This window comes from Tenrec ecaudatus, chromosome 10 (genome assembly GCF_050624435.1).
Source record: "Tenrec ecaudatus isolate mTenEca1 chromosome 10, mTenEca1.hap1, whole genome shotgun sequence".
NCBI lineage: Eukaryota > Metazoa > Chordata > Mammalia > Afrosoricida > Tenrecidae > Tenrec > Tenrec ecaudatus.
Window position 1 is genome coordinate 93,426,767 of NC_134539.1, and position 21,023 is coordinate 93,447,789.

At 40.4% G+C, this 21,023-nt stretch overlaps 1 non-coding gene across 1 annotated transcript; it reads left to right on the forward strand.

Moving 5' to 3' along the window:
- The first annotated feature begins 3,277 nt into the window (after window positions 1–3,277).
- Window positions 3,278–3,471, forward strand: LOC142460340 (U2 spliceosomal RNA). The gene has a single exon (XR_012786564.1). It is a non-coding gene; the product is annotated as a U2 spliceosomal RNA (small nuclear RNA).
- The last annotated feature ends 17,552 nt before the right edge of the window (window positions 3,472–21,023 follow it).

The following is a 21,023-nucleotide window of genomic DNA, read 5'->3' on the forward strand; positions in this document are numbered from 1 at the left end:
ATGAAGACCAAGTGCACACCATCAGTACCTGCCTTTCAGACTTTCCCATTCCAATAATGGACTTTCCTTTCTAACTTCAAAATTCTCCCAAATTTGGAATATATTTTCAGTACTTCAATATTTTAATTGATCATTTTCTTTATATTCTATGCATAATGTTGCCTTGTTTTCAGCAGTATGGTGAGTCAGAATTGTCAAGCTCACTTCCTGAAAAAGGAGTCTCTCTTTACTTCCTTTCTCAACCTGTAAGTCTCCATCCTTGGATGACTCTTACTGTAGGTGAGTTCATCCAGGTTTGTGGTTTAAGTATTACCTACCTTAGTCTTCAGTTAGATTTTTACATACCGGAAAGATACTTACTTGTGTTTCATTGACTACATAAATGTGATAGTGTGGAACAAACAATGGGTAACATTAAGAAGTGGAATTCCAGAACATTTAATGATGTGCATGTGGAACCTATTCAGATCAAGGGAATGTAGTATGGTTTAAAGTTAGGGAAAGTAGGGGTCAGAGTTGTATCCATCCACCATAATTATTCAATTTGTATGCTGAGAAAATTTTCTGAGAAGCTGGACTACTTAAGAAAAACAAGATTGTAAAAATAACCTATGATATGCTGGAGACACTACATTGTTTGCTGAAAACCAAGAGGCTGTGAAGCACTTGCTGAAGATAAAAGACTAAAGACTTCAATGTGAATTATACTGCAACATAAAGGAAACAAAAAATCTCCTAACTGGATTAAGAAACTACATCATGATCAATGGGAGAAAGATTGATGTTGGATTCATAATCAATGTACATGGAAACATCAGTCAGGAAATCAATGTATTGCATTGGCCAAATCTGCTGCAAATGCCGCTTTATAAAGATTGAAGAACAAAGACACCACTTTGAGGACAGGGGTGCACTTGACCTACGCCATGGTATATATATTTTTAATTTCCTCATATGCATGTGGAAGCTGGTCAAAGAATAAGGAAGGCTAAACATGAATGTATGTCTTAGGATTGTGGAGTTTGTAAATCATATGAAATAGACAGATTATGGACTGTCAGAAGAACAAAAACTATTATAAAATTTATTGTAAAAAGTACAGCTAGAATATTCCTTAGGTGAAAGGATGGGCATATCATCAGCAATGACTGGTTCCTAGAAAACATCATGTTTGGTGAAGCAGAATCACCAAAAAAAGAGAGAGCCACTTGTGATGGATTTACCCAGTGGCTGCAAAAATGAGTTCAACCATGCTAACAGCCGTAAGGATGATACATTAATGTCCAGGTCTTTTGTTCTGTTGTACATAGAGTTGCTATGAGTTGAAACTGACTTGACAGTGCATAGCAACAACAATGACTCTTTTCTATACTAAGGGGTACTCCCCAAAAAACAGGAATTTGTTTAATAAATCATTTTATTGGGGCTCTTATAACTCTTATAACAATCCATACATCAATTGTATCAAGCACACTTGTACATATGGTTATCATCATTTTCAAAACATTTTCTTTCTCCTTGAGACCTTAATATCAGCTCCTCTTTTTCCCCTCCCTCCCCCAACCTCCCACCCTCGTGAACCCTTGAAAAATTAGAAATTATTATTATTTTCATATCTTACACTGTCCTCTGTCTCCCTTCACCCACATTTTGGGGGGTAATAAATTGATGATTGTGATCAGTTCCCCTTTTCTTCCCTTCTCCCCACCACCTTCCCCCTATCCTCATGGTATCACTACTCCCATTACTGTTCCTGAGGGGTCCTGGATTCCATGTGTCCAGAACTCTTATCTGTACCAATGAATGTGCTCTGGTCAAGCCAGATTAGCAAGGTAGACCTGGGATGATGATAATGGGGAAGAGGAAGCATTAAAGAACTAGAGGAATGTTGTGTGTTTCGTTGGTTCTATACTACACCCTGACTGACTTTTTCCTTCCTTGTGACCCTTCTGTGAGGGGATGTTCAATTGTCTACAGGTGGGCTTTGGGTCTCCATTCCAACCCCACTCATTCACATCGATATGATTGTTTGTTTTGGATCTTCTGATCCCTGATACCTGATCCTGTTGACTCCTTGTGATCACACAGTCTGGTGTGCTTCTTCCACATGGGCTTTGTTGCCTCACTGCTAGATGACCACTTGTTTAACTTCAAGCCTTTAAAACACCGGATGCTATATCTTGTAATAGATGGACCCCATCAGCTTTCTTCGCCACATTTGCTTATGCAACAATTTTGCATGAAAGGTGAGCATCAAAGAATGCCAGGTTAGTAAAACAAAGTGTTCTTGTGTTGAGGGAGGAGTTAAGTAGAGCCTCAATGTCCATCTGCTACTTTAGTGTGTGTGTGTGTGTATATATATATAGATAGATAGATAGATAGATAGATAGATAGATAGATAGATATACTCCACTTTACATATTAATATATTTACATATATACCTATATAAATGGCTTTTGTCTCCTACTTCTTTCCTCTATCTTCTTTTACTTTCCTCTTATGGGTTGCATGTATTTCTCATGTGCAAGCGGTATGATTTGCTGGGGGCCAGAGGCAGACTGTGACATATATATACTAAAGTAACTTCCTGCGAGTCGCTCTCATGTGAAATCGCACAACGAATGTATATGTGGTATGCTTCTATCCAGTAGAATATTGTAAAAGTGATCAATGGGTCACTCAGGTTATATTACTCAGGTAAGTCAAGCTTTTATTAAACAAAACCATTGAAGTGTGAATGTATTGTTTCTCAATATAGCTTCAATCTGCAGGTGGGGTTTCCATCCCTCTAACCCTTCCTTCAAGGATTTTTCACTCTTCTCTTTCCACTCCACCAAGAAGGCAGTTTGGGAATCCTTCAGGGTGCCAGAGTATGCTGCTTTTTTATGCTTTTTGAGTTTGTGGAGCAGAATGTAAGGTCAGGATGGTATTAACAAGAGTAAATGGGAGCAGACAGTCTTGCTATCTTCATAGAATGAGCAGGTGTGCTGTCCTGATGAAAAGACGAAGAAGAAGAAGAAGAAGAAGAAGAAGAAGAAGAAGAAGAAGAAGAAGAAGAAGAAGAAGAAGAAGAAGAAGAAGAAGAAGCAGCTCAATGAAGCTTCCCTGGCCTTTTCTCACCAATGCAGTTTTCCATGTTCTTAAAATTTCCTCATAATAAGTCATTTAATAATCCTGTGCTTTTCAGGTCATTGGGGGGAAATCTATCAAGATTACACCATTGGGATCCCAAAAAACAATCACTGTAAATTTCTCTGCTTTGAGATTACATGGACCATCGCTTCTCGGCCTCTTGGCTAAGATCAAGTGTAGAGATTATATGGACCAGCAGATCCTCTCAGAAGCAACTGTTTGGATCGGACCTTCCTTTTTAATTAATCAATTGGTTTCTGACAGTTTCACAAACATTTAATTCGTGGATCACAATTGCACTAGTTCAATCACATTCATGAGCTTTGTGAAATCATCACCACTCTCAGGTCCAGGATATTTCTTCCTTGTACTCATTGCTAGCTCTCCATTTCCTGCCCACTTCTTCTGCTGTATACCTATGAAACTCTGAAGCCAGCTGTTGCCTCTATAGATTTGCTATGCTGGGTTTCATATCCATAAAAACATACAAAATCAAAACAAAACACAAATGGCCCAACAACAGTGACAGAATGAAACAGAGAAGAGCCCTAATCAGAAACAAAGTAGAAAATATTAAAAACTGGAATAAATATACATTGGATCAAGAGCAAGATCAAATAATGATGAGTCACATTTTGACCTAATCACAACGGTGGTAATTCATGGGAATGGATTCTGGGCTTTCACTGTCATCCATAGCCTTCTGCAAACTGGGTGTTCAGAATTTAGGCTCTGATAATTTCCTCCTCCAGGTTCTGTTTGTGTTACTCAGGGTTCTTGGATCACATTGACTGGTATATTTCTGTGAGGTCTTAGCTAACACCTCACTTAAATGACTGCTTGTTTTCAGAAAAATCTTTCAGCCCTCATAGGCTCTTCTAACCACTGGCCACCATCTGTTTTCTTCACAACACTTAGCTATAGCACTCATATCTTCACCAATCACTTCATGTGGGCAGGCATTGAGCAGTGCCATGTCATCAGAACTAATTATTATATTAGGCTACAATTAAGGGTGGGGTAAAAATTGATTTCTATAACTATGACTTTTATGTTTCTGGTACACTTTAAAGGCATCATTATTATTTTGTTGAAAGGCATTATAAATTTTCCCTATAGGACATATGGGAGCTTTATGGATATTCCCATGAATTCAGTCAATGGTATAGAATTTAAGACAGTGGAGAAAAAGAAAGTCTACATGGAATGACTGTTTTTAGACTAAAATGCATGACTTGTTGATTTGTGTGGATTATCAGCTTAGGCGATGACACTATTTACACCAACAATGAGGGTTGGAAATAAGGCAAAACCTTCAATTATGTCCATTCATAAAGGCAGAACTTGACTAAACATGTGACAAAAAGGCAAAGACCCTGGAAATTGCTCCTCTGAAATCGTCTTGACTATTTTCAAGACATGAATTTTGAACCTAAGTCCAATGACCTGCGCCTGTTTAAAGCCACCCTAATGACACCATCACACATAGCTTGCTGTTGGTGCTCATTAAGAGCTGCCATAGACATAGTACAATTGTTTTCTCTTCATATGCGACAAAGAGGAAAACAGTTATCATTAAAAGTATGCTGCATGATGTAGATAAAATTGTACGTGACTGTTGTTAGCTGTTATAAAGTCACTCCCAATTCATGGGTGTACCATGGATGTCAGTCTGAAGTTTTGCCAAAACCTGTTCAGCATCATAGCAAAACAGTGACAGATGTGTGGTGACTGAGCAAGACATGTATTTGCTGGCAATAAAACCAGGTTTCCTTTATGAAAGTTAAAAAAAATAAATCCAACACTGAGTCATCAATGCCCTCGTTAAAGCTCACTATTTGTACATCACTATCCTTTTCTGACTAACCCAGAGATGGGTAAACTAAACTGAAGATCCTTGGGATCCCTGAAATCAGACTTTTTCAATGATTTTCCAGTTGATATCCATCAGAACAACTTCACCATTTTTCATACAATTAATAAATCCATTGACTTGTAGTTTGAAGAAAACAAAACCCATCATGATTCTGGTTTTGCTGATAAGCTGCGACAATTCAGAAATGTCTTGGTGACATAAATGGTGAGTAGAACATCTAATTATCCCATTTACCAACCCGCAGCAGCTTTTGTTCATCTTTAACACATGGAACAGTGTTTCCCTCCCATGCTTTTTACCCAACGACCATGAGTAGAGAGTTTCTGAAAAGTTCTGGGCAAGATTAAAGCTGATCTAAGCTTTCTTGTGTTGTCAGGTACTCCATGAAACATTGCCTTCAATTATTTATGCTCCCTTCCTGAAAGACAAATTATGCTCAGGCTGTTGGCCTGGATCTGTAAAGTCCAATGTGGTAGAAGCCTCTACTGAAAGCAGTGTGAAGACAGCCGTCCCCAGGTTGCTGTGGTCTGCCTGGTCTCCGGGTCTCTGGCTTACATGACTCCAGCCCATAGAAATTTCAAACAGAACAATAATGTTGGGTAAAAACAGTTCCAAGCTTTCAACAAGAGGAGTCATTTGAAGTAGAAATCATATAACTGTCTAATATGAATCACTATGCCTGATCCTTAATGGACAAAGGAAGAAAATGTAAAAACATGGGTGGTTGTTTGCTAGAACCAGCAGATCAGCCAGATTTGGGTACATACAGGGAAATGGTCATTAAAGTAAATTCTGTTATAAGGTCAAAGTGCAAACATTGGATATTGAAAAAGGAAAACAGAAAAACTGGTGTGTTAGAATTATGGTGTTGCTGAAGGATATCCAATGTACTGTAAACTGTCAGGAGAATGAACGTATCAGTCTTGAATATAACCAGGGCTCCTTAGAAATGAGGCTGAGGAGACTTAGACTCCCTACTGTGGACACATCACAAGGAATGACCGATCATGGGACTATGAGACAAAGGTGGCAACACAGAGAATAAGGAGAACCCTCCATGAGACGGATTGACACAATAGCCAAACAATGGACTCAAACAGAGCAATGATCATGAGAACAACTCAGTAACAGACACTATTTCATTCTGCTGTGTATGGGTCACCATTTGTTGAAGCCAGTTCCATAGAAACTGCGATAATGAGGTTTAAAATCAACTTGGCTAGGCCAGGATTCTCAGTGGTTTGGCAGTTGGGACCTACTAATCCCCCATGATGTGACCTAACACAATGCATTCACCTCCATCATAGGATCTGCTATGAGCTGCCAATCAGTAAGAAGATTAGGGTGGGATGAAACATCCTTACTCAGCCACAACATGCAGGCAAACAATTGCAAAGATTTTTCTGTGGGGGTGTGACCTGCTTCTAATCCAAGTGGACTCTATGGAAAATCTTGCTTACCTTTTGTTGAGTCTGGATTCTGAATCTCACTCATGGATTTTTGCTTGTTTGAAACTGAACCAACAGCCTGCCATATTGCCTACTAATCTTGGCCTGCTATCTCATCTGCTAGCCGGGGATTAAGACACCACTGCACCCACCAGCCTGTCCTCTTCCTGCCAATCTTGGGTTCATCAACCCTCACAGCTACATGAGCCAGGAGAAGACTACACCTAACATCTGAACCACAGTGGTGCCTGCCTAGAGTTAATTCTCCCATTTCTACAACTGTAAGAGCTATTTTCTTGGTATAAATTCACACACACACACACAAGCTTCAGTGGTTTTGCTTCCTTAGAGAACTCAGTCTAAAATAGCAACTAATGACAACAAAGTCATTTATATATTCATAAATTCAATGATTCAAATCGGGCACGAAAAAAAGTAATCATTGATTTCATAGGCAAGTACTTCAAGTCCTCCTCACTTTCAGCGAGCAAAGTTGTATCATTTGCATTTTTCAGGTTGTTCGTAAACCTTCATCCTATCCTGATGTACCTTTCTTTAAAGAGATAGGAAAAGGTAATCTCTAACTTCATAAGGAAAGAAAAGAGACTCAGATACACAAAGCACTACTGACGAAGAACAAAATAGAAAACCTCTCGTTTCTCAATCTCAAAACTGCACAGTCAAGGTAGCTTAGACAGCCTAGTACTGATACAGTGAAAGACCATCGGAATATAATTAAGAACACAGATGCAAATCCATCCATCTACAGATAACTGATCTTTGACAAAAAGTCAAGAGGCATTAAATGGAGCGGGGACAATATCTTCAACAAATAATGCTGGCAGAATCTGATATCCATTTGCAGAAAAATGAAAGAGGAATCACATTTCACACCATATAAAAAGTGAACACAATACAGATCAAAGGCCTTATTGTACAACCTAGAACTATAAACATCATCAATGAAAAAATAGGGACAAACATAGCAGCCATGCTACATGACATAATCACATGATCAAATGCAATGACAAGCACAAATACAGCAGAAGATAAAATAGATGACCAAGACCTCCTAAAAATTAAACAATTTCTGCATCTAAAGCAGTGGTTCTCAACCTATGGGTCGCGACCCCTTTGGGGGTCAATTGACCCTTCACAGGGGTCGCTTAAAACCATTGGAAAACACATAAATATTTCATAATATATACTTAAATATTGTTTTATTTTTAATCACCATGCTTTAATTATGTTTATGTTCAATTTGTAACAATGAAAATACATCCTGCATATCAGTTATTTACATAATGATTCATAACTGGAAAAATTATAGTTATGAAGTAGCAACAAAAATAATTTTATGATTGGGGGGGGTCACCACAATATGAGGAACTGTATTAAAGTGTCATGGCATTAGGAAGGCTGAGAACCACTGATCTAAAGAGTTCACCAAAAGAGTAAAAATACAAACTATAGATTGGGAAGAAAATTTCGCTATATACCAAACAGTGGACTAATTTATAAAATTAGTAGAAACCTTCAATATCTCAACAAGAAAAAGATAATCCAATTTTAAAATGTGCAGAGGATATAAACAGACACTTCACCAAAGAAGAAATTCAGGCAGTCAATGTGAAGGAAAGTTCATGATCATTAGCCATTTGAGAGATGTAGATCAAACAATGAGATGAGAGATGAGATATCACCTCACTCTAACATTAATAGCAAAATTTAAAACAAAAAAACATAACAGCAAATGCTGCTGAGGCTATGGAGAGACTGGAACCTTCACCTACTTCTGGTCGGGCTACAAAAAGGTGCCGCTGTATTCAGCTGTCTGATACTTTCTCAAAAAGGGTGGGAATAGAAATACCATATGACTTATCAATCTATCCACTTCATTAACCTCATTATCTGTCGTAGAGAAATAAGAGCCATGACATGAATAGATATATGCACACACTTGTTGTTCACAATAGCAAAAAGATGGTAACAACCTAAATGTTCATCAATGGAAACATAGATAAACTTGGGTGTGTATATATACACAATATAATACTGTGAAATATATAACAATGAATCTGTAAAAGATCTCATAACATAGAAGGATCTGGAAGACATTATGTTGAGTGGAATTAATCAATCACAAAAGGCCAAGTAGTGTATAAGACCAATATTATAAAAAGTCAAGAAAATGTTTTCATTCTAAAGCAGATGATGACCAGCTATAAAAAGCAATAGCATGTGGGATCTTAAAAGCTTGTCTTGGAACAAGCAGCCATCTAAGTGAGATGTCGATTAAGTGCACATGGAAGAAGCACATCAGCCTGTATGATCCAAGGATAATAAGTAGTAAAATCCACATCTGAATGATATCAGAGCTTAAATTATGAATACCTAATGTTCAGAAGGCAATGAATGACAATGGGGACCCAAACCCATTTGCAGGGTCCCTATGTGGATTAAGCCTCTGATGAATCACCTCTGACCATAGCTGTGGGGTATTGTTGGGGTTAGAGCTGTCTACTCTTTGGGAGTAGAGGCAAAATTGAGGCAAGGCCCCTGGAAAGTTTCCCCACAGTTGAGGCAAGGCCTTGTGGGAATGTGCTGACAGCATAACCCAAGGAGCTGATGCACGGGAGGGTCTGTCCTTCGCTAAGATAGACACTGCCCTCTTGTTCCCTGCAAAAGTGCTGAAGCACAACGCTCCACAAAAGATCAGCTAGACTCCCTATTCCTGGCTTCATCCCCCCTTGAGCCTGTGATAAAATCCCTCAGCAGGCTTGCCTGCATAAATAAAGCTGCTGCAGCTGCTGGGCAGTCTTCTCCATCAGGGGAAAAAGCTCCATCTGACCTCGGCTTTCTGGATCCTTTCTTCTGGCCGTCATTCCACCCCTACCGTCCTCCTCTGGTGTCCCGGGAGCTGCGCAGATCACGTTAGGATACAGAGAGCCTTGCTATCAGACAGAGCATATTGTAAATGAGATCCTGGTAGATGTAATTCGGTTTCATTGTGATAATCCTGTGCTCTTCCTTGGGATCCATTCTTTTCTATCTTTCACGTGGTTGCTCTTGTAGGTGCCGTCAAGTCCGTTCTGACCCATGACGATGCTAGCACTGCACAATCTTGTGTCATCCTTGCCACGGTTCCTACGCCTGAGTCCATCGTTGAAGTCAATAGTATCAAGTCGTCTCATTGAGCCTTCCTCTTTTACGCTCCTCCTCCACTTTATCAAGCCTGATGTTCTTTGCCAATGACTGGTATCTCCTGACAATATGTCCAAAGTCTGCATGATGACGTCTTGTTATCCTTGTCTCTAAAGAGCACGTTTGCTGTACCCCTTCTTTTCAGCAGTCTATGGGTGGCTTTCGATATTCTTCTTATTGCATTTTTCCTTAATTGGGATTTTTCTCTGGTTTATTTTATTTTTGGTATTGGTCTTTTTTATGTGCATGTGCATATGTTTTCCAGTACATGAAGCTATAGAGATAATAACTGGATTAGGGGATTAATGGAGGAACAGGGCTGGGGGAAGTTGGAGCAAAATAGGGAGCTAATAATGAATACAAGAAGGAAAGGAAATCTACAGAGGTCTAAATAAAGGCATGTACATATGTAAATAAGTTTATATATGATGATGTGGAAATAGAACTACATGCATATATTTATAGGTTTAGTATTAAGGTAGCAGATGGACATTGGGCCTCCACTCAAGTACTCCCTCAGTGCAAAAATACTTTGTTCTATTAAACTGGCATTCCATGATGCTCACCTTCCTGGCACAATTGCTGAAGACAAAACAGGTGCATGAGCAAATATGGTGAAGGAAGCTGATGGTACCCGGCTATCAAAAGATATAGCGTCTGGGGTCTTAAAGACTTGAAGGTAAACAAGCAGCCATCTAGCACAAAAGCAACAATGCCCACATGGAAGAAGCACACCACCTGCGTGATCACAAGGTGCTGAAGGGATAAGTTATCAGGCATCATCAGAACAAAAAATCATATCATTGGGAATGAGGGGGAGTGCAAAGTGGGGATGCAGGACCCATCTGTGAGCAACTGGACATCCCTTACAGAAGGGTCATGGGGAGGAGACGAGCCATTCAGGGTGCAGTGTAGCAACAATGAAACATCCTCCACACCCCCTATCATGATCCCAATTCTACCTTACAAATCTGGCTATACCAGAGGATGTACACAAGTACAGATAGGAACTGGAAACACAGGAAATCCAGGGCAGATGGGTGATCCCTTCAGGGCCAGTGGTGAGAGTGGTGATATCAAGAGGTTGGAGGGAGGGTGGTGTGGAAAGGGGAAACCAATTACAGGGATCTACATATAACCTCCTCCCTGGGGAATAGACAACAGAAAATTGGGTGAAGGGAGACATCAGAAAGTGTACAATATGATTAAATAATAATTTATAAATTGTCTAGGGTTCATGAGGGAGCAGGGAGGGAGGGGAAAATGGGGAGCTGATGCCAGGGGCTTAAGTGGAGAGCAAATGTTTTGAGAATGATGAGAGCAATGAATGCACAAATGTGCTTTACACAGTTGATGTATGTATGGATTGCAATTGTGATAAGAGTTGTATGAGCCCCTAATAAAATGATTTTTAAATGAATACAAGAAGGAAGAAAATGTTCTGAAACTGATTGTAGTGATGATTATACACCTATGAAAGTGGATGATATGTGAACCATATGTCAATAAAACTATGTTAAAGTTTTCATTCTAGAAGAAACATCTTTTATGGTTACCAGGGGTTATGGAAAACATGAAGCAGGGGAAGTCATGGATTATAGAGTGGACAACTGCTGACTTGAGTAAAAAGAAGTAATATATAATAAGAGGGAAGTTAGCAAAACACAATGGTAGCAAGAAAAGACACTGGGAGGTTTGCAAGAGTTAAAGGCAACAGAGGCAGATACTATTATATACACAATCCTGAAATAGTGATGATATACAAATAGATACTTGGGGGAAAAAACAGGCAGGCAAAAGAGGGATGGGAGGCAATGTGGAAACATGCCCACAAGTGTAAATAAACTTGACAGAGGATATACTTGATGGAGGATACTTTAAATATGTATTCACCTTTGCTGTAAATATGCTCATGAAGGTGGTGGAGCATGTAGGGGGGCAAAGTTATGACTACATCTTAGACATAACCAAACATCTTGAGCAAAAGAGTTGCTGGGCCAAGGATATCGAGATCATAGTCTCAAGGGACACTCAGGACAATGGGCATAACACAGTTCACCAAAACAATGTTCTATTTTGTTGAGTAGTGACTGAGTCTTAAAAGTTCATGATCAGCTATCTAAAATGCAACTATTCGTCCCTGCTCATGCAGAAGGAAAAAGAAAGACAACTATCAAAAACTCATGGGAAAAAATTATCAATGGAGGGAAAAAATTATCAATGGAGGAATGGGTTATGGAAACAGCAGTTCCGTGACCCTGAGACTAGAGAAACTAGAAGATGCTCAGCCACCTATCAACTCCTTCGAAAAAGATCACATTAAAAGGTTCTGGATAAAATGAAAGACTATTATGAAATAAACGTGCTTGGATAGAGACTGACAGGATCCCAACTCTAGACCTTTGTCATTGTTCAGGCCTGGAATTGAATTTACCCCCATGTAATAAATTGTCAACCATTTAAGATCAAAGTGGCAACATTAACTCAAGGGCAAACTATAGAAGGTTAGGGAAGACGGAAACAAGAAACATGGGGAGAAGTGGGGTAGGCGTGGTACATTGTGAGGAATGCAGTGAAGGCGTTGAAACAAAATGATGAAATTTTGAATTCAAACTGATTATCTGTTCTGCAAACCTTCATGTAATTCACAACAAAAAGATCATTTTTTTCTATTCCTTTAGTTTCTATGTCCATGAAGACTATATACTACTTGGGGAAAAAATATCCTGATCAAAAGGGGAGAAAGCAGAACAGAATCTCAAATTCTCATGGACTGCCAGGCCCTCTGAAACCATGGGGACTGGACAAAGCCCTGAAACTATTGCCCTGAGATCATCTTTAAACTCAAAGAAGATTACCTGAAGTCTTCTTAAATCTAACCAATAGCTGAGCTAAGTCATCCAAAATGTCTGCCTTGAACGGTATGTTCTTTTATGAGCTATCTATGTGGGGCAACGGGACAAAACCAACTCAAGATATTAGGTTAAAAGTGAAGGGCAGTGAGTTCACATTAATAGGTGAGGAGCAACTCAGAAAAAAAAAGAGTGCAAACGGTTGTCCAAGTCAAAGAATGTTACTACTAACACTCATAAAATTAAACTATCCAGATAGAAACCACTGAACCAGTGTTTGCCTGCCTGTCTCTATTCTCAACAATGAAATAAATGTAATAAAACAAAATGGAGGTGCTAATAATATTAGGCTACACCCAAATCGAACAATCATGGCTCAAATGAGAAAATAAGCATGGCCACACTCTGCTAACCTCATCTGACATTGGGAGATGCATGCTGGAAAGAAAAACGAGGCCAGCAGGTGGATTTGCAATGGGAAGTGAGTAGCTGTATTCTCGGCTATCCCAGCAATGCAACAAACAGCAGCCAAAACTCTGTGGGCACAAGAGCACCCCCTGGGGGTTGGCCTTGCTTTGGACAAGGCAGCAGTGTCAAGAACCAATGACAGTTAATGTCCGCCTTCATTCCCAATGTCATATTCCCAGGCCAGGGACACCTGAGAGATCTGGGACACACACACACACACACACACACCTAACTGAGGGTTAGATCTGACCTGGAAATTTGCCTGTCAGTGTTACTGCCTTCCAAAATGAAAACAATAATAGCACTTATCTCCCAGCCTTGATGCAAAGTTAATACGTATGCAGCGGTTACCGTAATGCTTGATACAAAGTACGTAGTCCAACAAGGATTTGCAACACTTCACCCATAAAATTACCTCTTTTCCCCTCAACCTCCCTAGCCATGTCCGTGGGTAATTGTTATTATTATTTTTAATCATTTTATTAGGGGCTTGTACAACGCTGATCACAATCCATACATACAACCATTATGGGCTAACATCAATGAGTATTAGAAAGACAATGTTCTAAAATTGATTGTGGTTATAATAGCACAACTCTCCTTAATGTGATTGTACTATTGAATTGTATGGCATGTGAATTATGGGCTAATACAAAATTTTTAAAATGAAAAAAAGCTGTCCCTGATATTAAATGTAAATTATAAAGGCACTAACATGTATCAAACATATGCTACTTTTTCAATGGCCTTGTGCTAAAGCCAAGAATATAACATTAAAGTGGATGTTTTGAGAATGAGGGCAATGACTGTACAGATGTGCTTTACACAATTGATGTGTGAATGGATTGTGATGAGTTGTATGAGCCCCTAATAAAACGATTTAAAAAAAATAAAAATAAACCTATTTCAATTGAAAAAAGAATTACCTCTTTTAGCTTTCCCCCAGATCCTGGATGCTTCCTCCCCCCAACTACCATGATCCGAATTCTACCTTGCAGGGCTGGATGGGACAGAGGCTGTACACTGGTACATATGAGGGCGGGAGGTACAGGGAATCCAGGGTGGATGATACCTTCAGGACCAAGGGTGTGAGGGACGATGCTGAGAGAGTGGAGGGTGAGTGGGTTGGAAAGGGGGAACTGATTACAAGGATCCACATGTGACCTCTTCCCTGGGAGAGGGACAGCAAAGAAGGGGGGGAAGGGAGACTCCGGATAGGGCAAGATATGACAAAATAACTATGTATAAATTACCAAGGGCACATGAGGGAGGGGAGAATGGGGAGGGAGGGGGAAAAAAAGAGGACCTGATGCAAGGGGCTTAAGTGAAGAGCAAATGCCTTGAGAATGATTGGGGCAGGGAATGTATGGATGTGCTTTATACAATTGATGTATGTATATGTATGGATTGTGATAAGAGTTGTATGAGTCCCTAATAAAATATAAAAAAAGAAAAGAGGGGAAAAAAATTACCTCTTTTGTCAAATAAACCTGATCTTCACTGAAATATAATATGAGAGATATTTACTATCCTGCCATGAAAACTCCCAATCATCCCAAACCTAAAGTGAATTCCTACAGTTAAAGCCATTGCTGTTGAATAGTTTCCACCTCGTGGAACAGAGAACTGTTGCCTAGGGTTTCCAAGGTGACCATCTTTATGGAATAAGATTGTAATGCCTTTCCCCTTGAGGAATGAGTGGCTGACGGGCTCAAAGCACTAACTTTTCCCTATGAGCCTAGCACTTGGCCACTAGAGCGCCTTTGTAGTCATCACATAATATAAAAATGTGGAAACGTTGGGAGGGCAGCTTCATTCCACAAACAAGTCAGGGAAAAGGAAAATCACTTTTGCAGACTGTAAGAGATAAAGCCTCGTGCTGCTGGTAAAAGGTGAGTAGGGGAAAAACACACAGAAGGCAAAGACACTTGTCCCTCTCCTCCTCTCGCCCCCGGTCCTTAGCGCTTAGGATGCTGGAAAACTAGGGGATGAAGTGATGGTGTTTGAGACGAAGCAGAGCACATCAGAGGCTGGCAGAATGCCCTGTGCAGTCATCAAGAGGAAGACGCCAGCTCACAGGGCACCAGGTTCTCCTCTCTAGGTTGTCTACTGCCACTGCCAACATGAAGTGGGGTCGGGGGGGTCAGCTGGAGTGCTGGAAACGGGTCACCTTCCACTCTGCCGATCAGCATCCACAATCCTGGGCCTTCCATGTCTCGTTCCCACAGGTTCCCAGGCCTGGGCTGGCAGGGATCGTGCTGTTCATTTGAATCACTGACACAGCCGGATGGGTCCCTATCAGTGGTAGGCAGGAGTGGCTCGGCTGCAGGAGTGGCTCGGCAGCAGGGGTGGCTCGGCAGCAGGGGTGACTCGGCAGCAGGGGTGGCTCGGCAGCAGGGGTGGCTCGGCAGCAGGGGTGGCTCGGCAGCCAGCAGCACTCCGAGTGACTGGCTGATCCTAATCACATCCCTAGGAATCAATATCGCATTTGTTCGTGTTTGTGTCCACTGTTGATTTTCCTCCCATGTACATAGTTCCACATGCAAACACAGCCATTCATTCACACACAGACCTTACACAGGTGTGTTTTCTCACACACACACACACACACACACACTCATGTACTCACTCACTCTGCACACGCTGGCACTTATACACACGCTTGCACATGTGCTCACATAAATAGTCACACACATACGCATGCACACGTGTCCTTACATAAGCAATACAGGCATCAGCAGTGCAGGAGTCCTTCGTAGATAGAAAGGCGCTGATTATAAAAGTAGAAGGCTGCTTCTAGGAAGCTCTGCCCCCGTGAGAGACAAAGGCGGGCTCCGACACCGTGTAAGTCTCTGCGTCTCTCGGGGTGCAGTATTGAGGGGTGAAGGTGATGCTGCTTTGGTTTGAGAAGAAAGCATGTGGAAAGGTGACCTTGGTTATACATTTGAAGACCTAACTTTTAAAGCACTTCCTTGAATTCTACTCATTACAGCCTTACCATGGCATTAACGTGGTGTATTAAAAAGGTAAAGATACTCCTTAAGGAAAAATATCCATAAAGGATACTTTGCTTCACCACCTCATTTTATCTGCGCCAGCTATATTTCTGGACCTGTTAGTAGCGCCTGTTTCTATTCTGGCAGGAGGAGCCCAGTGTTGTCTTTCTAACTCAGGCTGCCAGCCTCCATTGCTAGTGGTAAAGATGGACCTTGCAAAGGGGTCATTAATTTGATACTGTGATTGTAGTGGGTAAAATATGTTCTAAAGTCTTAATTCTCCTCCCTACCACACCTGGAGTCTATTTAGCTTCACCTGGAACCTTGCCTGGATGTTTACCTTCTCTGGCTGATGCTAAAAGGCCAAAGGGAACCCTCAGACATCAAGTATGATCAGGTCAACTTATTTGAGAGAATGGAGAGAGAGAAAGCCCCCGCCCCAGTCAGACCCAGAGGCACCACACATGTAAAACCCTTTTGTTTCTACTGCTGAACATAGCCACATGGGAGAGATGAGCTGGCCTTACTGAGCCTAAACAGATCAGAGAATTCTATCTTAAAAGGTCCTAAGTTTGAGGTAGCTTGTTACCAACCAAAGATAAGTGATACAAAATGCTTACTGGTATTGGTGAGAATCAGCAACTGAATAGTCAACATGTACACTAGCTTCCATCTTATAATATATACAATTATGGCACCTTTATCTTAAGCTACTCATGAGAATATGTATTTCAGGATATGGAATATCCCAGATTACATCTGCTCTGAAAATCAGGTATAATTAGTCTTGTTTTAAAAATGAATAAGTGATGCTCAGAGAACACTATTTTGTTCAACCTTTTATTGTGATTTGAGTGAAGATTTATAGAGAAAAATGATTTTCCACTGAGCAATTCCTATACAGTTGCTGTCATCACTTCGTCTTCAGAACCATAATGTAACAACACCCTTCCCATTTCCTTCCTGGTTATCATTTTCACTCATCTTTCTTCCAAATCTATACCTGCCTTCACTCAGAGATCTATCTATAACAAAACCAGAAAATGAAGACAGATATTGAACAATTTCTTTTTATTCATTCCAAAGCCTGTATTACTTCTGATTCATCATCTGTCCCTTCCCCATGGTGGAATTTGTTGGTACTCTATAAGAGTACTTTGGTACTCTATAGATACTCAAATGTGAAAACATGGTCTTATATCCACAGATTTCTAATATGTGAATTTGGTGGGTAGTCCTGAACAACAACAAAAAATGCCAAGGTAAACCGATAGTCACTCTCCAGACTCTCAAGGAAAACCCTCCGTGCCATTGTTTCTTCACTACTTTGCTGTGGAGCACGTTTCAATACCCTGGGTAATTCTTTTAATGAGACACAGCCAGACTACAAATATTTGATTATATCTTTAAGGACGATAATTTACCAGTATTTTCATGTCAGTGCGGTTTGGATCTTTTGGCTTGATGGTTTGATTTTAATGGAGCAACCCTTGAGTTTTTAATGATGAGAAATTCACTAAAAACTGTTAAAGCCCTTTCCCATCATTTAGCAGAGAGAGAGAGAGAGAGAGAAAGGGGACAAGAAAGATTATCCCACCCGAGGACAGGTAAGTCAGTAAAAACAGTAGTTAATGATTTTGGGATAGATGAATTGGTAGATGAATGAATACATGATAGATAGAGTAAATAGATAGGTAGCTATAGGTGGATAAACAAATAGGATCTGGGGATAAATCACTTTGTCTCACTCAGGATGAAAATGAAAGTGATTCTTCACTAGACACTGAAAAAATATCCTTCTTGTTTGACCTATAGCCTCCCAGGGAAAGCGCTCACAGCAAACGCCTGTAAACTTGGCCCAGTAACATACCATGTGCACAAAAGACTCACTCAGCCAGTGAGCCATCATGCTTTGTGTTCAGAGAAGGCTGCCTGGTGCCCACATGTGGACATTTGAATGACCTCTCGGTTGTGTGACCAGTGAGGGATTTGCATGCTGAGGATTCCCATCTGCTCCCGCAGCCACTTACTGATGGAAAAAGAAAAACAGATGGGCCCCTGCTGTCAGGCAGACTGACCTGGGCTCAAATCCCAACTCCACCACCACTGTGGACTTATCATCTCTACATTTAAGTTTCTAGTGTGTAAGATAAAAAGCGGTGCAATCTTTTGACTATTGCTGTGAAAGAGGAGAGGTCAACCTTTTGAGAAACGAAAGCACTCCAGCTACAGGATGCCAGTGTGACTGATTGTATCTGTCTATAGAGGAGCAGAGGGAAGACTCTATGATTGAGAACACTATTGAATACCCAGTGTCCACTTCCCCTTGTTCCTAGCTACAGGACGCTCCTATTTTTAGCTGAGCATTTAGCCACTAGACATCAACACTAAATTCTCTAAAATATTGGCATAATTTTTTATTAATTTTATCCCGCTATATGCTTAAAAGAATTTTATCACTGCTTCCTCAAAATTGAATCTATTTGACATACTTCCTGAGATGTTCTTAATATCCTTAGAAGAAACACACTGTTCGACTACACTCCATTGAGCTGGATAGCAGAGAACACAGCACTGCTACAATATTCCAGTAATCCTAATGACCTCTGGGCAGAAAGGTCACATTGTATAGACAAGATTCACCTTTGGGAAACAACACATGAAATAATGCTATGTTCATTATGAATGCAAGTAGTCAGAGCTAACATATTTTAGGGTTACTGTATGTAAAGTCCCCCACGTTTCTGTCATAGTGTGGTGTTCTGATGCCGGAAGCTATGACACTAGTGTTTACTACCAAGGTCATCTATGATGAACAGGACTCAGCAGAGCTTCCTGGTCAAGAACAGATGACCAAAAAGGAATGGACAGACCACTTATGAGGGATTAGCCCCTGTGTTAGTCTGGTTAGACTTGAGAAACAAATTCATAGAAACTCATATGTGCATAAGAAAGAGCTTTATATACAAGAGCAATTGACTATTGAGAGAATATCCCATCCTGGTCCAGATCAAGTCAATAATTTCAATATTAGCCCATGTGTCCAATACCAATCTATAATGTCCTCTTCAGACTCATGAAACACATGCAATGACATCAAATGCAGGAAGATCACAGGCCAGTAAGTTGAAAGTCTTGTGGGTCCAGTGGTTTTGTAAGCATGTCTGCACTGGCAGGGGTCTCCAAGAGGCTCCTCCAGCTCAGGGAACTAGTGCAATTCCAAGAGTCTTGTCAGCTGCAGTGTCTCCCAGGGAGTGAACAGAGAGACAGTGTCTCCCACATCAAAGGAGGAATACAGGAGTTCAAAGATTCCTCAGGAGAAGGCCATGTCCACACAGAGAACTCATTGGCTATGACCTGATTGACAGGCTAGACTCCACTCCTTTACTCTTAATCCTCTCAAATTGACAAAGGATTATATAACTGCCACAGCCACTGAAAACCTTGTGCACAGCAGGTGAACTTTGTATGATGTACTGATGAAAGATGAGGCACTCAAAATATGACTAAAGAAGAGCTGCCACCTCAAAGTAGAGTCAATCTTAATGATGTCAATAGCATAAAGCTTTGTGACTTTCGTTTACTATGAGTCATGAATCAAAATGAAGACAAACAATTACAAGTATTTGTTAGTAATCAGAATGTACAAATTGTGAATCCAGGAAAACTGAAAGAATCTACAAATTTCTTCAGCTTGAAATTGAGTAAATATACAAATAAGGTTAATTGATAATTACTGGTGATAGGAATGAAAATATTGGAAACAAAGAGGAATGTGTGAAATTGCTATGAGAAGTAACACTGGAGACACAATGCAGGAATTGTGCCCTATCTGACCCCACCATACCTTGGCAAAATACTAAGGGCATGCAACAGAGCAGCAAGGGGAACAAAGCAATGAGCCCGGGAAATACCAAAAATAGATTTTGGGGCCAGGGTGTAGTACCCAATCAGACTTGACCAGAACACATTACTAAAGGTATCCAAATAGACCTGGAGCTATTTATAGGCTTTTCTTTCTTTTTTTTTTTTTTTTTTTTTTTTGGTTGTTGGTTTCTTGTTCTTGTTGTTGTTGTTTTGTTTTTCTCTCATGTTATTGTGCTTATTATTGTCTATACATGCCTATCTAGATAAGACAGGCAGGCTAAACAATCCAGGGGAGAAAACAATGGGACTGACTATTCCTGGGGGCAGTCATGAGTGATGGGGAGGCAGGGGAAATGAAGTGGGTGTTAACAAACCCAGGGACAAGGGAAGAGCAAGTGATCTAAAACCGAGAGCAAGGAGGGTATAGGATGCCTGGTAGGGCTTAATCAAAGGCAATGTAACAAAGAGGAATTACTGAAACCTGAATGAAGGCTGAACATGATAGTGGGACAAGAGGAAAGTAAAAGGAAAGAGCTAGGAAGCAAAGGGCATTTATAGAGGTCTAAATACAGGCATGTACAAAATAAATATATTTATATATAATGATAGGGAAATAGATCAATGTAAATATATTTCTATGTATAAGTATCACAGTAGCAGACAGACATTGGACCTCCACTCAAGTACTCCCTCAATGCAAGAACACTTTGCTCTAATAACCTGGCATTCCATGATGCTCATCCTCGCAACACAATGGGTGTGTAGCAAATGTGGTGCAGAAAGTTGATGGTGCCTGGATATCAAAAGATTTAGCATATGAGGTCTTAAAGGCTTGAAGACAAACAAGCAGCAATCTAGCTGAGAAGCAACAAAGTCCACATGGAAGAAGCACACCAGTCTGTGTGATCATGAGGTGTTGATGGGATCAGGTATCAGGCATCAAAGACCCAGAACAAAAAATAATATCAATGTGAATGAGGGGAAGTGTAGAGTGGATACCCAATGCCCATCTGTAGACAATTGGACATCACCTGACAGAGGGTCGCAAGGAAGAGATGAGCCAGTCAGGGTCAGTATACTACCAATGAAACATACAACTTTCTTCTAGTTCTTTAATACTTCCTCCCCCCACTATCATGATCCCAATTCTACCTTACAAATCCAGCTAGACCAGAGCAT